The following is a 5,723-nucleotide window of genomic DNA, read 5'->3' as shown; positions in this document are numbered from 1 at the left end:
CCCTCCGCGGCTCCCTCCGGAGGTAAGTAAATGCCTGGGCAGCCTCTCTGCCCCAGTGGCTTGGCTCTGGCTTTCTGTATTCTATCACTGCTTGTGTTTTTTCTCCTCTAGAAATTCAGCTTCTAAATAGATTGCTGCGTCATAAGGAGGCATGTTCCCTTTGTGTACAGCGCGTGAGGGTAAACACAGGCCTAGAATTCTGTGAGCCACACTGGGCTATAGAAATGTTATGCCATTGTTTGATACACAATATTACTTTTTCCTCCCATGAAATACGTTGCTCTGGGCTAAACAGTGAAGATTTTGCCAAAGAATTGCTCTGTATCCTTGTCGTAGTTTTTACATCAGCTGCCATTTCGCTGCCAGAACCCTAGAAATCAAAACGGACAATCACCACCTTATGGCGCTTGCTTTGTGTCGGACATACAGAGCTGTGCTTGTTGGAGGGTTTGTGAATTTCTTCAACTCCTGAACACGTTTAAAGTCCATTGTCGCTATGAGATAGCTCTGCAGCAGCTGTGCTGGTGCTTGATCCCAAAAGCGACAGGCAAAATCTGTGCTTTTCATAGTTGGAAGCGAACTAGGTAGTTGTTTTTCAGCCTACACATGATTTCTCGCCCAGGTAAGGGCTATAGGTGTGCACTGTTCATCTCTTCGGAGACCCCAGGAAATCAGTGTGGATAACAGACTGTCTCCGGCCCACGTGGCATTTCTCGAGTGGCCTATCCACTGATTCGCGCCCAGAGAAGGTCTATGGCGCCGATTCATCTCTACGGAGATCCCAGGAATCAACATGGAGAATAGATTATCTCCAGCTTGCACCGCTCACAGGGAGGAGCCATTGTATTTATTAAGTCAGGCTGATTGCTCGGTACCATCCAAAACCATTTCTCAGAGGTTAAAAAAAAAATTGATACCTGTTGCCATTGGTATCTTGAGGCCGGATCATTAAAATGAACACATTAAAAAAACTGGCATCTGCTTACATGAAGAGCCACGTGCTCCTATAGAAATATTACATGCCTGGCGTCTATGCGAAAATGCCATATTTCAATTTGCTAAACCTAATGGCCTTAAAACTCCTCTAAAAGAGGTATTAACAACTGGGACCAGCAGTTAGCGTAATGGCTATGTTGCTGGGCTCCCATGTAGTCAACCGCGGTTCGAGTCCCGGACCCAGTGGCTTAAACTCACGCCAGGTGTGTGTGCATGCGTGCCCAAGATCCCGAGAGGAGAATGGAGGAGAAGGGATTGCAGCGTGGCCATCCTCCCTGGGGGGTGATTTCTTGCTTTCCATCTCTCTGTCTCTCTCTGTCTGTCTGGCGAGCGCACACGCCCTATGGCAAAAACCTCTCCAAAAAAAAGAGGTATTAACAACTAATGCAGAAACCAGACATAATCCAACTGCCCTACCGGTTCCTCCTGCTTCCCCTTCCCCGTCCAAGGCCACATCTAAAAAGCTGCCTAAGAAAAAATTTCCCAGATGTTTACAAAAATGTCTAAACAACACTCTACATGAAAGAGACACTTCCGTACTTTCTGTCTGTCCTATTATACAAAAAAAGGAGACAAATAAATCACAAACTAAAACATTTACCAGAAGGTTCATATTATGTTAAGCCGACAACATAGTTATGCAACTAAGAAAACCCACAACAGGCCATCTGCAAGGTGGAGATTCAGGGATTCCGAGCATGGCTCAGTCCAAGCCTGAAGGCTTCAGAGGCGGGGAAGCCAATGATATAACTCAAGATCTGAGGCGGAGAGCCTGAGAACCTGGTGGGGCAGGTTGGGCAGGAGGGTGGGAGTTGGGAAAAGAGGGAGAAGGGGGCGAGGCACGCAGCATTGGGTGGAGTCTGGAGCCGGAGTTCCGATGCTATCTCACTCCCTCCACCAAGAGACCCATTCTCTTCTGTATGTGTTCTCTCTGGGCATCTCGTTGACTGGGTCACATTGAGAGCAGGTGTTCCACCTCTAGTCTACTGTAAGAAAATAGCCTACAGCTTAACAAAAGTTGCTTAACCAGCTTGCAGATGCGACAACCCCAGAAGCGAGACAGCACTTATGAAAAATGACTTCTCAAGACGGTGACTTGTACCTTTTTACTTCCTGGTTCTTCTCTCGCCTCAGGACATTTGGCCGGTCTTTTTTGCCAGCTTGTCCTAAGCCGGAGTCTTTTCACCAGCCAAGAGAAGAACGGGGACAATAAATGTGTCATCGGAGAATAACGAAATTTAGGCCATGTCTGAGAAGATCGTCCTGAGCCAGTAGGGAACTGGCGGAGGGACTTGTCCAGTAGGGCATAAATTTCTTGAGGTAGCCATTTAGCCTGCCCATCAGACATCCAATCTCGCAAGACTGCCATTAAAGGCTTGCTTCAGTGTACCTCGTGTCTCCACATCTGTTCTTTGGCATTGGATGGGTGGGTGTGTTTCTAACACTTAGAAACATCTCGATGGGCACATCAGAGTAAGGCTTTCTCAAGTTTCTAGGTATCCCTTAGTCTAGTCAAGCTGACACCCAAACTAACCATCCCACTAAGGTTTTTGCCTTGAACAAAGATGCTTTTACCCTATCCCATGCATTTAGATTGTATTTTAGATGATCTGAAGATGCCATAATCATATTTTGGTTATATAAGAAAATGTCCTTGGTTTTCTAAAAAGGTATACTGATGTAGGGATGAAAGCACATCATGTCTGGGATTTGCTTTAAAATAGTTCATAAAAGAAAAAATAAATACATTTTAGGCCCAAGCCTGGCACAACTCTGTGCTGGAAGGGTGGGGGGTGGTGGAGGCGGGGCCCTGTCTCTCTCTCTCTCTCCCTCAGTAAATAAACTTCAAAAAAAGGTTAAAGCATATATATTTAATGAAATAAATGTGGCAAAAATTTTGTTAATTATTGCCTCTAGATGACAAGTATATGGGGATTTATTAAACTATGTTCTCTAGTTTGTCTTTGAAATCATTCATAAAAAAAACTACTAAGAACAAGCATATCTTCTTTTTCAAAATACCCAGGTCCAAGTTGTTTTCTATACAAATTTTATCACACCTTTAAGATAAATCATCTCTTTCTCAATCCTAATACTTGGAAAATAATAAAAGAGAGCTACCTAAGGCACTTGGAGATGTTCAGACAAAACAAAACAAACCACCAAAACTGCCAGAAGAAAGTTATAGATCAATCTCATTATAAACATGGATTTTAAACTTAAATAAAATATTAGGAAATGAGGTTTAGCAATAGCTGCTCAAGTTTCTTTCCTCCATGCAAAAGAGAAAGAGAGAGCCCTCCCTGTTAGGGTCTTACACCACTGTCCACCCCCAGCCTCAGTCAACCCAAATTACCGGCACGTGTGTGGTGTAGACAGGGAGGCCTTGTGACACACCACCGGGACCCTTTTATGTGAGAATAATATGACAAAGCTTTGCATCCCACTGCCACACTATCTGGCCCTGGGTTAGCAGTATTTAGAACCCAAAATTTTGTTTGTGACACTTGGCTTTAACTCAGGGATGCAAAGATGGTTCAATATCAGAAAACGTACTCCTATCATTTACCAGATTAGCAGATTAAAGACCCCGACACGCAATTACCCCAACGTGGAATATGAGCCATCCGTTTCTTGCCTCTCAGCCCTGAATGCACCAACGTATCTCCTGTAAAACACAATTCAGCCTTAAGCAGGAGTCCCTGCTCAATCTCCTCCCCACCAGAGTAGCTTTTACAATTTTGTAACTTGAGAGAGAGAAAAGAAACGACTGAGAGAAAAGGAATACCAGGAGAAGGTACTCATAAATATCTACCTTCTTTGTCTATATCATTTCTTTACTTTTAATTTGCCTGAGGGTAAATGCACTTGCGGAGGGGAGTGGGGAGAGAAAGTATCCCCTCTTCCCCAGTGGGGGAAAGGTATACAGTAATCCTCTCTCCATCTCTCCCTCCTTTTGGGAAGTTGGACATGCACCCACATACACCCAGGTGTTTTTTTGTTTGTTTTTGCTGTAGGGCACTCACCAGACAGACAGACAGAGACAGAGAGACAGAAAGCGAGAAATCACCCCCCAGGGGGCATGGCCAGGCCGCAATCCCTTCTCCTCCATCCTCCTCTTGGGATCTTTGACACGCATGCACACGCGCCCGTTGTGAGTTTTAAGCCACTGGGTTCGGGACTCGAACCGCGGTCGACTACATGGGAGTCCAGCGACATAGCCATGACGCTGCTAGTCCCCACCCAGGTGTTTTTCAAGCCACCGGGTCCAGAGCTGGAACTGCACAGTCAGCCATGTGGGATCCAGCCACCTTACCCATCATGCCCCTGGTTGGCCCACTTACATCCTTTTTTAAAATAAAAAACGTATCCTTGGGCTAGTCCATGAAGCCAGATCTCATATGGCCAACCACATGGGTTTGAATCCCCCAGCCCCAGCTGCTTGAAAAAATGCCAGGCATGTGTGCAAGGGTGCTCCAAATTCTGGCAGGATGGAGAAATGGAGAAGGAATTGCAACACAACCATGCCCCATGTGTGAGGGGGTGCTGTATCTCTCTCCCTCTCTTTTTCTCTCTGGCCTGCACATGTGGCCTCTGGGGGGAAAAAAAGTAAAGGCTATCCAAGATCTTGAATACGAAATTATGCAGAAATTATGCAGAAAAAGCCTATTAGTATAATTAGCACAAGATTGCTATCTTTAGAAAGGTGTGATTACAAAGTTGGCCCATGGCTAACGTCTTAGAACTTGAATAGTGAATAGTTCCTTACAGTTAGATAAAACTTGCCCTAAATGGTAAGAGTGGCTTCCTATACCTAAATCATTGAGTTATCAGAAAGGTCAAGAGGTAACTAGGGGCTGGCAAGTGGTGTGGTGGTTAAGACAGCTGGACTTCTATGTCGTTGACTGCAGTTTGAATCCTGGACTTGGAGACTTGAAACACACCAGGTGCCTGTGCTTCCATGCCCCGAATCCTGAGGAGAATGGAGGAAAAGGGATTGTGGCATGGCCATCCCCCCTGGGGGTGTGTGTGTGTGTGTGAGATATCTCACTTTGTCTCTGTTTCTCTGGCGGCGAGCGCACACACCCTATAGCAAAAATTTCTCTCCAAAAAAAAAAAAAAGATGGTAACTAATAAAATGTGCAATATATCTTTTTCTAAGAGAGTTTTTTTTTTTTTTTTTTCTATAGGATGTATGCACTTGGAACAGACAGAAAGAAGCGAGAAATCACCTCCCAGGGGGTATGGCCACACCGCAATCTTTTCTTCTCCATTCTCCACTCAGGATCTCTGGCACGCATGCAAACATGCCCAGCATAAGTTTTTTTTTTTCTTTTTTCTTTTTTTTTTTTTTATTATTATCATAATCTTCTTTATATTACATTGGATTACATATAACTTTACATTGACTTCCATTGCTTTTTCAAAAGGGAATGCCATGCATGTCAGTCAATACAGAGGCATCGATCTCCCCGCTTTATCATTCAAAGTCTTTTCCATGCATTTCCCAATAATTATTATTATTATAATTTTTTAAAACAGTCAATCACTATTTCTCATTTTGCTTGTTAAAAGACTTCACCCATCATGAAATACTTCCCAGACCAGTCCAGTTGAGAATACTATACACGTCATCTTCAACAGATAATAAACCATATCTGTTTCTCACTAACATCCCCTCTATTGTTCACTTGCTATCTTTCTCTATCCTCTTCTCTTTTTTTTTT

The sequence above is a fragment of the Tupaia chinensis genome, unplaced genomic scaffold (assembly GCF_000334495.1).
Source record: "Tupaia chinensis unplaced genomic scaffold, TupChi_1.0 Scaffold000451_2, whole genome shotgun sequence".
Classification (NCBI taxonomy): Eukaryota; Metazoa; Chordata; class Mammalia; order Scandentia; family Tupaiidae; genus Tupaia; species Tupaia belangeri.
This window is presented reverse-complemented; position numbering follows the sequence as displayed.